This window comes from Perna viridis, chromosome 5, assembly GCF_037379345.1.
Source record: "Perna viridis isolate PV_CMFRI_1.1 ecotype Kerala chromosome 5, ASM3737934v1, whole genome shotgun sequence".
Taxonomy (NCBI): Eukaryota; Metazoa; Mollusca; class Bivalvia; order Mytilida; family Mytilidae; genus Perna; species Perna viridis.
In genome coordinates this window covers 50,519,621-50,532,511 of record NC_142449.1, presented here as the reverse complement: position 1 = coordinate 50,532,511, position 12,891 = coordinate 50,519,621, and positions in this window count along the sequence as shown.

The window sequence follows — 12,891 nt, the reverse complement described above, 5'->3', positions numbered from 1 at the left end:
CAGCTCCATCAATCACATCTCGGATATAAACGTGTTCCAATGAGCACATGCGCCCTCAGAATAACACCCAAGGTGCTTCAGGCATGATGCACCGGAATTACACCCCGTTTCAATTTTTATTTGCATGCAATTCATCTTTGAAAAAAAAACTATGATGCGTTAACGTTAGCATGCCTACAAATCATTGCTGTTGTCTGTATGTAGGGTGGAAGTACTTTCCGTGTCTTGTTTATGAATAGTTGCCCATAGAACTCAGATCAAATCAAATAGCTTTATTGTCATTAAACATATATAACAACTATGTTTGTGACAGAAAGAAACAAACACAACACATCAAGAATTGCATGTATGAACAAAACAACGAAAAAAATTTAAACAGATCATGCATGATAATACTTGTGCTTGAGGCTCTAACGGCCGTCTCAAACAGGAGCCAATAACTCTTCGGGAAATTATATCTCAAATGCTGATTTATTATCAATTGTCACTATTAATTCCTTTTAAATTTAAGTTTTTTTTCAATAACATTATTAACTATCATTATATACTGCGTTAAAATATCTCATCCTAATCAAAATGAAAAGATATGCCAACTTAATTTAGTTGTAGTGACTATACTTAATTGTCACAATTAAACTGTCCAGGGTTCCGTCGTCTTATGCTGCCAACAGCCGTGAAGGGAAAACACACGATATGTTTTAAGAAAAAAAACGTCATAAATTTAGGTAAGGACAAAACTAAGTTGACCTTGAAATTTTATGCATACCACTCCAGTCAGTCACATTATTCTGACCCCAGACCAACCAGTCGCCATCATCCCACGTCACTGGTTGTTGTGCGCTTTGAATGTGCAGGTACATGTAATAAAAAATATATCTTATTATGAGGGTCGTTTGTAAAACCGATACAGACGAGGTATCGGTATTACAAACTGAGGGTATTTTTTAAGATACAGAATGATGATTTTCTGACATCAAACTCATGATGATAAGGGATATCACGTAGAACCCAATCTTCCGAAGCACACACACACACACAAATCATTATCCCTGTGCATTGTTAAGATTTCTAAACCCTTGGATGATATGTATAGTACACAGAACTGAGATAAAATGAGCAGAAAATTCAGAGATTTCTTTATAATTTAACAATGCAGTTACCTTCAATATCATCAACAGAAATACTATCAAGAATGTCAACTTACAGCGACAGATGCAAAGTAATACAAACAAGGTCTACTTTCTATAAATCTGTAATCATTAAGGTCTTTCCCACAGGGGGAAGACCTTACTGTAATCCCCACAGGGGGAGGACCTTACTGTAATCCCCACGGGGGAGGGGGACCTTACTGTAATCCCCACAGGGGGGGGACCTTACTGTAATTCTTTTGATTATTTTTTTTTCTTCCGGAACTTCTTAAAATGGATTTGGCAAGAAGAGTATGCGACACATTGTTACGACACTTCAGACTGTAAATCTGAATCACTAGGACTATGCGTTACGGACTTGCGGGGAAATGACAAGGTAACACGCCTTGAGTTATCTCCCCGAACACCAATTTGTCGTTTTTGCCTCTATAGGAAAAACTTGTATAGATAGAGACAACTGACAAGTCCATAACGTTTGTCTTGTACTTGGCCAACAAAAATGTCCCGTCGCTCAAAGCGATCAAACTATTCCTTGTATGAGTTATCTAACTTTAACCGAAATCAGTTTCCGTTATTGATTTTATTTTGAAAACCGTAAGGCGTAGATACATAAGACTTTCACCATTCATCCTAGGTGACATATTTGTTTCCAAAAATGTATCACTGACTCGATGACCTCCGATGACCTTGTGCTCTGAAACTGCTATTCATTTTTCTTCTAATGACACAAAAACAAATAGTCATAAAACTTATCGAAAATGGTTTTCTAAATATAGAAGCGAATTTTTTTTTACAAGTAGAATAACGTATTGAAGTACTGAATCAATATCAGCACATTTTGACCAATCACTGTATATTCTGTATAGCGGAGCCTATAAGATAGAGGAATTGTGCAAAGTAAATCGTGAAGTGGTTTAACAACTGCAGACAATATTGACGAATGGGTATTTCAGTTGATACAATAACGGAGACATATAGATTGGCACTGGACTTTTAAATCGGCTATTTAAAAATATATAATGATCGGAAATTAGGCATGATATGTTTTTAGACAACCAGTCACTTTCTTCGGACACTCTCAGCTGATAGAGTCAACCTATGCATTCATGACTTAAAATAGCTGAAAATAGTCTTTGAGAGAAAAGTTTTATATATTTTAATATTGAAGGGAAAATGAATCCTTTTTTTTTTGCCAATCAACCCGTTATTACAGTACTTTCACGTGAATTCTAGTCATAATGGCACCTGTAAAGTTAAGATGGCACTCGGTCAAAATGACACCTGTACATAGTTAAAATGGCACCCATCATAAATGTATGTGTAATCATTTAATAATATAAAAATAAATCCTCTGATATATTTAGTATTCTTCCTGGTATTTTTTGGAGGTTATTTACTTTGGATAGATATAAAATTAGTCTTTTTGCAGGACATAACACACAATAATTGTGATAAAAAATGTATTATAATTTCACCTGAATAAATTTCATTTTGTCCTTTTATTTACAATATTTTGTTCACATATCTTATTATTTTCATTGAATTATTTATACAAATGGGAAAATATATAACACAATAAAAATACTTTGTAAAATCAAATGAAATACCCCCCAAAAAATAAGGTGTGAAATTTATTACAGATAAAAACTAGATTAAAATACAGAAGTAAATATCACATTTATTACTTTGTAAATAATCTCATAAAACTTCTAAATTTTATGAAAGTAATGTGGATATCAGGACGTATCAAGATGGTAATTGAAGTAGTGAGATAATATAATTAAATAATTATAATAATACCTGTACCACCTATCAAATAAACAAAGCCATGAATTATAGGTAATTAGCAAAACCATAAACCATAATCCCAAACTAATTTATTCTGTCATTGGTTGGGACTGTATGGCAATTCTTATTTATTTAAAAAACAATACAAAAATAAACCAAGTGTCATTTTACAGAAAATAAGTGCCATTTTGACTATATTAGGTGCCATTTTAACTATTTACATTGGTGCCATTTTGACCAAGTGCCATTTTAACTAGCCACCCGCATGCATCTCAACAGACGAGCATCATGTCAAATTTTCTGTATTAATCCTGCTTAACTTTTTTTTATATCATTGATGTACAATGTTTGTAAAATGTTCTTTGCATTCAGTTAGTTTATGATAAATAGGTATGAATCTATCATGAGTTCATAGTCCTGATAATTTACCCTTTTTTGATGTGTAATGTATGGTTATATTCATGTTACAAACTTTTGAAGATTTGAACTTTTTGAATCAGTTTATAATTATGCAACAACAGCTAAAGTATAGGTATTGCATGCTATACATACATTGTATGTACCAACAAATACTCGTAACATGTATTCTTTTTCCTAAGCAGTAAAAAGAAAAAAAAATAGTGCATTGGCTATCTTTTTTTTTGAAAGATAAGACTTGTTTACAATGTGTTACTTGTAAGCAGTACAAAAACTTAGTTTCAGTTGATGTATTCATATCATTGTTTGTCATCTGAATACATATACACATGTTTACAATTAACAACACATGTTGAAAACTGTGTAACGTACTTGTTTTTGGTCAAAGTTTAGAATAGATAGTAAAAATGTTATTTACCAAAAGTTTTCAGTTTCTGTTTATTTAGAATATTTTGACAGCATTGCATTTAATAGGGATGGGACTTGCTAGTTATCTGATTTAGCCATTGAACAAATATATGGGGTCCATTAGTACTGGGAGATACAAGTAGTTTAAATGACATGAAAATACAGATTGTTTCTATCACAGGACTGCTCCATTTTATGACTGTTAGTAACTTTATTTACATGTAGTAGAGGTGAAAGAACCTTGGTTTTGGGTGAACTACTATATTGATGCTTTGGTCTGATTGTATGGTCATAATTCATTTTGAAAGTATAATTAGACAGCAGAAATGGCAAATTTACATGTTTTGACACAGGAACATAGGATTCAACAGTGGTTTAACTAAAGAGTCTTTGTCCATGTATGACTAAGGGAGAACTTGGACCTGAATAAATATTTGCTTCAGTTCTATGATAAATAAACACAAGAAGAGTGAATTAACATGTATATTTTTTAATGTGTATTGTCAAATCTGTGTGTGTGTGAAAAGTAAGAAAAGGTTGTGGGTCATTTTCACCCTTTCGTTTTGTCAACTCAAGAAGCCATGGCTGCTCAGCTAATAAACGGTTTTTGAAAAAAAAATTCTTCTAAAGGAAAGAATGGTAAAAATATTACTTTCCCCAGTTTAAAATATTACAATCCTTTTTTATGATTAGAAATGTGATTGTGCAGTGAGAAACAGAGCATACTATGAAGGCTTCATTGACTCAGTACTTCAGTACTTTCAATTTTGATTGGCTTGATTCATTTATTAGAAGCGATTCGATTGGCTATTACAAATTCATTGACAGTGGCGGCTCGTGCCACGTACTTTCATTCATAAATTTAGCCCGAGAGTGCAATATATTTTATTGCACAGAAACATCTTCCAGGTAATCAATATGTTAGAAAATATAATATCACGTGTACTGCTTCTGGCCAATAGAAAAAATAATAATAAAATAGAGCCTTATGTAATAACACTTTAAATTCATTCCTTCCAAAATTTTAATTGCGTTATTGTGTCACCTTTACGATTGACAAAATTAACTAATAGAAAACATGTAAAGCACGTTAACTGGTACCATTCTAAACTAGGATTTTACAAAATGTATCCTTGCAAGAGTTGACAATATTGTAAATAAGGAAATTTCAACATGTTGAAGGAAGTATATGGGAAATGTACGTAAGGGAAATAGTAAAGACAATAGAAAAGATCGCATATTGAAAATTAAAATAGTTTTAAACTTCTTATAATATGCTGTCTGGTAGAACAATATTGATATTGATATTATTGAAATTCAGGCGCGTAGCTGCCGTTAGGCAAAAAAGCTTTTGACTGCACTTAATTTTGCCATTTTTTTTTTTAGAAAAAATACATCCAGGAGAGGCATAAATGATGCTCTAAAACGCTATCTCCGCGGAGCTTCAGGGGGGGGGCTCCGCCCCTTGGACCCAGACCCCCTGCCGTAATTTTGCCTACACTTCAATTTGGCCTCAGCTATGCGCCTGAAATTCATTATGAGACCCAACCCTTTCAACCATAAATTGGATAAATTCAGTTTTCTGTTCTTAGTTTTGACTTTGAAAAAAAAAATAAAAAAGATTTACCATAGTATATATAGTTAATATATTTCCTAACAACACATTTCGTTTTCTTTTTTTTTGTACTGAGGTATTTGCACAAAAGAATCATACGTGTAAATGTACAATTACAGATCTAAATATGGAGCAGATTTAATGGATTTATGCCTAGAGAGTCCACGTGACCAGAGCAAATACCAAATACATGTACGATTAATTATTTATTTTACCTTGTACATGTGATAAACATATAATATATATATATTAATAAAACAACAAATTAAATTTGTTTGTCTTATTTAAACATGTATGTGTACATGTATATATTATTGTTGATGTTATATCAAAATAATAATAATTGTTAATGAATGTTCATGTCCCTTGAGGGTCCTTATTAATAATTAATAACTGGATAATAAAATTTTCTTTTTTTCTTTTTTTAACTATTTTCTAACAAGAATGGAAATGGCGAATATGTCAAAGTGACAACTCTGCCATGATACAAAAACCCTCACACAACAGGGCAGATTGCGCTAGCCTCAAAACAACATTATACACAGGTACAGTGAAATAAAAAATGTAGCAGCCCCTATATATCAAAAGGGATTGACAGCATATCACAAGCTTAGAAATGATTTTTTATCTTTAAATCCTTCAATAAAAGCTTCTATTAAAGTTTTTGATCATACCATCAAACCAATTCTTCTATATGGTGCTAAGATATCGGGATATTTTAACCCATACAAAACGAGACTTAAAAAGAAAGTTTTACCACTCGATGATATACCGTATACCAAAGACTTATATGTGAAAAACTTCATGTAAAATTTTCAAAATTCACTTTGGGTGTTCATAAAAGGTCAACAAATTTAGCAGTATTGTCAGAACTAGGTCGCCTTCCGCTTCATTTTGATATTATCAAATCGATGATAAAATATTGGTATAGACTAGAAAATTTACAGTCGGACTTTCCACTGCTTCAATAGGCCTATGCAGAATCTAAAAATTTGTTTAGACAAAATAAACCCTCATAGTATGGATCAATAAAATACATTATGAACATTGGTCAGGATATAAATGATAGTCTAGCAAACATGACTTAATTCTCATTTGAACGAATCTCTAAACTGATCCTTTCTCAGCACTGTAGAGAGACATGGGTAAGAAATTTGAGAAAGAACAGTGAAGGCAAACTTAATGTACATGCTAAAATTAAAGGCTAGAGAAATACTTATCTCAAGTAAATTTTGAGCAAAGGAGAAAAATTACAAAGTTACGCATCTCATCTCATATACTAGAGATAGAAACAGGGCATTATCATGGTATTCCTAGACAAAATAGATTATGTCGCAGGTGCGCCTCAGGAGAAGTAGACGATGAAGTACATTTTCTTTTTTCATGCTCATCAAATAAAATAGAGAGAGATACACTACATGAGTTAATAATATCTACATGTCCACATTTTATTAACCTCAGTGATGAAAACAAATTGATATGGATCTTAAATTGTGAAAACTCTATTTTATCTGGTTTAAGTGATCTTATTATATCAAGTGGTGTTTAAATTATAATTTTTCTTTTTGTATATGTTATTTATTATTATTATTATTCTTTTTTATCTATCATTAATATCTTCCCATATCTTTTTCTGCTTATATTGTAATATGTAATGTAAGAATTTTGGGTAATTAAAAGCCAAGTATATGCAAATTTGATCCTTAATTTTCATACTTGAAGCCTAGAGCACCGTCCCTTGGTGTCCTTTGTCTTGAAGCAACTCAAAAGACTTGCTTCTCTGCACTGGGCACAAGGAGGCTTCTAGTGAGAATTATGTCCATTGCATTTATTTATTTATCTTTTCTTTTCTTTCTTTTTTCTAATGCATTATTATCACTGTTGCAAATAGATATGCCCTTAAGTGAATATACATTTTCATTCTTTATTCATATAATAATTTGATGATCATAATTATAATCTCCATTATCATAATCCAATTTTGTAAATGAAACTGAGGTGTGCCAGTACGATAACTAAACACTATGTGCTGATTACTATGATGTATTACTCATAATGCAAGTAAAAGCTAAAAATGTGACAATTATTTAGTTTGTAAATTAACTGTTGATATTATATGTTATTATATATGTTCAATCAAAACTGTTGTATGTAAAAAAAATGTATTGTATTGGTAAATAAACAGTTCTTCTTCTTCTTCTATACATCATATATACGACGTAGTTTTCCTTTCCTCGTCTATCCGTGGACGTGAATTTTATGAGCAACTCGCGATCGGTGGGTGTTTTAGTACATCAGAGCACGCTTACCTTACCGGTACATGTGGTCCAATACCCGAATTTTTAGTGAAGTCCGGGTTGCTCGTTTACTTTGAATAATTTGTTTCTTTTTACGTAATAATTCTGATTATTTTATGTTCTTTTGTTGAGTGTGTAGTATTTTACCTGTCTAATATGTATCCTTGGAGTAAATTATCTCGAATTTTTATTCAAAGAGGAAGGATAATAAAACTGAAAAATACGAAATTTCTTGTCTGGGTCAAAAAGGGAGGAAGTGCATCAAGAGGCTCATGGAGTCCTGTCTACAAGTAACTATGTGAACTATGCATAAATGAGAAATCGTGCGAGTCTGATGATGAAATAGGTAACAGATGGACCGAATACTTTGAAAACATCTATAAATTTGACTGCAAGTCAATGGATCCATCGAACAAGAAATCTATTGAAAAAAATGTAGAATCAGCGCTCCTATCTGTCGATTCGATGGCGTTGAAATAAACATTTGTCAGCGTTTACTAAACACAAATCATTTGGTCTCGATAACGTAATTATCTTACGAACATATACAATATGGTGGAAAATCTCTACATAAATATATGTGTAGTTCATTTAATTTGGTACTTCAGGAATGTTGCGTTCCTGTAGACTGGAAAACAAATGTTATGGTTCCATTGTCTAAAGGCGGAAATAAGGACAAGTCAAATCCGAACTCATACTGTGGTATATCGCTTACTAGATGCATGTATTGCTAAATATCTATATTTGAGAAAGCCATGATAGACCGTTTTGAAAAGCTGAAAAGGAAATTCCCCACATCCGACTCAAATGGCATATCAGAAATCCTTATCAAGTATCCACGCTTCATTGAACCTTCAAGAGACTACCAGTACATTGAGAGGAACAGTGCCCTCATTGTGGTTTTATAAGACAGGAAGAAAGCTTTCGACACGGTTTGGCACGACACATTATTATATAAACTTAACATATATGGAGTTGTTGGTAAAATGTGGCTTCTTATAGACCAAATGCATAAAAAACATGCACCGTTTTGTGTTATTTAAGGACAAACTTTCCCGATTGTTTGGTCACAACGTGGTGTGCGACAAGGTGGTGTCCTATCTGCCTTGTTTTACTTTGTCTACATTAACGATCTCCTGTGCCCGATTGACAGTTCAAAACTTGGTTGTGTTCTCGTGGACATTCGTGTTGGAAGCTCCGTACAAGCTTATGACATATATATAGCTTTGATGTCAACGTCCGAAAAAGCAATTTGCAATCAATGATAAACATTTGTCAAATATACAGTAAAACGTGGGTTTTTCGCTTTCACCTCTCAAAATCAATGCCCTCGTTTACTTCACCATTGTCTCTGACTTTAAACAACGATCCTATGCCTAATGTGAAATCCGCAATGCATGTAGGAATTCTATTTGACTCTTGGTTCAGATCAATTGACCAAACAACAAAAGCATGTAGACTACTACATTCAACCGCTATATCTGTTATGAATTATGAAAATCCGTTGACATGTTCTTCTATCATACTTCTTGTGTGTTACAGTAAACCCCTTTTCGGATGTGGACTTCGGAATATTCTGTCTCAAACCGAACTAGTAATGTTAGGAAGAACTCAGTCACCTTCGTAAAATTCTCCCACCACGTACTCGTTCAGACAAGTGCACGCTTTTATTCTTTGGCAGATTTGCAGACTTCAACCTAGCATATTATCGAAGCGAATTATATGATTACTAGACTTATGGAATACTACATATGTGTGTGTCTGAACAACTTGGATTCATCCCCGACATCTACTGAATCACCCTGGAATACGGATTAACAAACTATATAGTAGACTTTGCAAACGCCGACGCTTTCTGGTCTAAAAGACATTGTACGCTTTTGCATTGTGTTGACTTCTCGTGATTGAATAAAAACCATTCGTCCAAATAACAACATGCAATATGCAAATGTAGAAAAATCCACCCGCCATTGATGAAAATATTTGAATGAACAATATGCAAATGAACATGAAAGGAAAATCCATCCACCAATGATAACAATCGTTGCAGAATGACGTTGAGACTAATATAGTGTGTACTTTTAATCAATTTGACCTATACAGTTTAGTCACGCCACCGGCCAGTGTGTACATTTGATATGGATGTCATGACAAAAATAAATTTCACCTAGTTTATCCACTGAATGATTTAAAAAAAAACTTAAAAGAAATATTTACTATTTACTATAAATAGCTCGATACAAATATTAATTTATTTCCCCATAATAAAGATAAGCAATATCGTACAAAGATGTTACAAGTTCCCGTAATCGTCCATGATCTATTCGGGGGGATTCCTATAACGCCCCACCATACAACAGAAACTAATGACTGTCTAAATAACCATAGACGGTCACCATGGAGCTCATAACTTATAATGGTAAAGTATTGTTAATACCCATACCAATAACACTGAACGAACACTATGGTAAGCAAGAGTTACGAGGGACCCGGAAATGTTCATCAAAATACACCCTACGATTAAACCACACAGAGCATGGACAGTCCTCAAGTTTCCTAAACATGACAATGTGAAGTATATAATAGATATGTGTTGTATGGTGAGACTTGAACCAGTTCAATTTCTCTGCAATACGAGTGGAATTTTTTTTCATAACCTGATTGAACATTTACTGGTGTCATGTGACTACGTCAGCAGCAAAAGAGACGATTTGTGGAGGGATACCATCAACATAAAACCCTTTCCAGTTTAGTGTACTCTTACATAATATTTCTTCTCTTAACTTTGCGTGCACAATACTTTCAAGTAACACCTCATTTAAACTCGAAAGTGATGAGCAGAACTTTTTTCTAAATCACGTGCACTACACGTCTTTAAGATATGTAAGAGATTCAAAAGTTAGAATTAGGACAGATGACTCTGTGAACACTTAAATTAAATAAAAGTTAGAATTAGAACAGATGACTCTGTGAACACTTAAATAAAAGTTAGAATTAGAACAGATGACTCTGTGTACAATTAAATTAAATAAGCTTAGTCTGTAAAATACCCGGTAACTTTCCCCTCATTTAACTCTTCTTTTTATTGTTCAACTATACAGTATTTGATATATTTTGCTTCGTACAAAAACTTTTATTAAAGAGGAATAAAGACACGTATATATATATATGTGTGTGTGTGTGTGTGACATGCATCATTAATTTGATCCTCTGTCCTACATATTGACATCTAAATGAACTGTCCCGTACTACCATACATCGTGTACTAAGTTACAGCCCTAGATTAGTCTAACGAGGAGGAATGACCCGGCCGGGCGCTGGACTTGTGAAGGCGGTGTTGCCATAGATGTCACAGCAGTACGAGTTCGAGTCCCGCCGAGGGAACGACCAAAAATTTGCATCGCAGATTTGACAGTTCTAACATCGTTGGGAATTTTTCAGACCTTTCTATACGTTTGTATGTCTTCCCTGTATCAATTTGATCCGATGGAGCAGTGTAGCAAATAGAGTCGTAATATTCTGAGACGTTTGTATATATATATATTCATAGAGAAATGAAAAATACAAAATTTGTTGTCTGTGCCAAAATGGGAGGAAGTGCAGCAAGAAGCTCTTGGGGTCTTGTCTACAATAACCAACATCTCCGACGATATTATCTCAACATTTGATAATCTCTAGTTCACGACTGGCAGACAGTAAATTTAATCGCAGAAGATGAGCGATTGTCATCTATAGAGAAATTTTCTCTATAAATCACTAACTAAATGTTTTGAACAAAAGCCAACTTTGAATTGATGCTGCAGTGGATATAATATCTTAATGTTGTCTTTAAACAGTTACAATAAAATGCTTTGTAAATCCTTTAAAAAAACGGTTAAATGACAGCCTTTTGTATCATTTCAATTTAGAATTTTTTAGCAATATGATATCGTTCTAATTCGTCGGAAATGACTCGCTGTTACTAAAGTGCTCTGCAAAAGTTTCATTTCTATACTTCACAAACGACACACTTTGCAAAGTTTTATACTTTAATAAAAATTAAAGTTATTTCTTGGAATTTCATGATTGTCATTTACATTTGACTAGAATTGTCAGTATGGAAACTTTTTGACACTTTACTATTGTAGCATTTTCAAAAACGATCAATATATAACTTGGCATAACAATGTGTCATTCTGTTAAACCTATAGATATGAATATAATTATTACGGTACGACCAGATTTAACATTTAATATTAAAATTCCTGTTTTTCAAAAAGGGAAAAGTATGAACTGTTGATAGTAAAAATGCGATCCCGGGTGTACAAATGTACATGTAACTCTATGATGAACGTCTGACTATTTGGCTTTGTAATTTGACACGAAATATAAGCTTGCAAAATTTGAGATGCACTCTTCCTATGGTATCCATATCCTCTGCATCGGAAACGTACTGTCTCGTCGAAAAGATCCGACTCTCTTGATTATATTGCACAAGGCATCTCAAGTTACTTCTACCTAAAGAGAATCTACTATATTTCATGAATGCAGTAGTTTTAAATGCAATTAAGGAGCACCCGTTTGATTTATATGGGGAGCAAGGATCAAATGTTCTGTCCCGCCTTTCCAAAGCGCCGATTTTTTAACATAAACAAAACATATTAGGACAATAATAGATCCTGTCTTTTTATTTTTTCTTATGGCCTGTCCATGCTTTCTGATGCTTTAAAATTTCAATCCTGCTTTTTTGTATTTCAAATTTGATCCTAGCCTCCCCATAAAAGTCAAATGGTAGTTCCCTTAAAAAAAGTAGTATACTTCCCATAAGGGATTTCTTACCTGGTTTCGAAAAATCGATTCTTTGACTATGTGGGCAGTACAGTAATCTAGAATTATTTGATGTTTAAGGAGATGTTTTACTTGTGTTAAATAGTACATGTTTCAAAAGTTTGACTTGAAACCTAACCACGTGAAGCAACATATATTAAAAGAGACAAACTAACAATCAAACAAATTGAAAGATTATTTAGATTTCAAGAAATTTTAAAAAGTAAAAAAAAATCATTCAGGTGGAAAGAAAAATTAAGGGAGCGTGAACTCGAAGTAAGTAATATAGATGTACATGAAGTTATTATTATACACCTACACAAGATGTGACGAAGAATCATCGCTGAATTAGTGTCCATCCACTGGCGCTGAAACCATAATAATGAATATAAGTCTACAATGCGGAGAATTG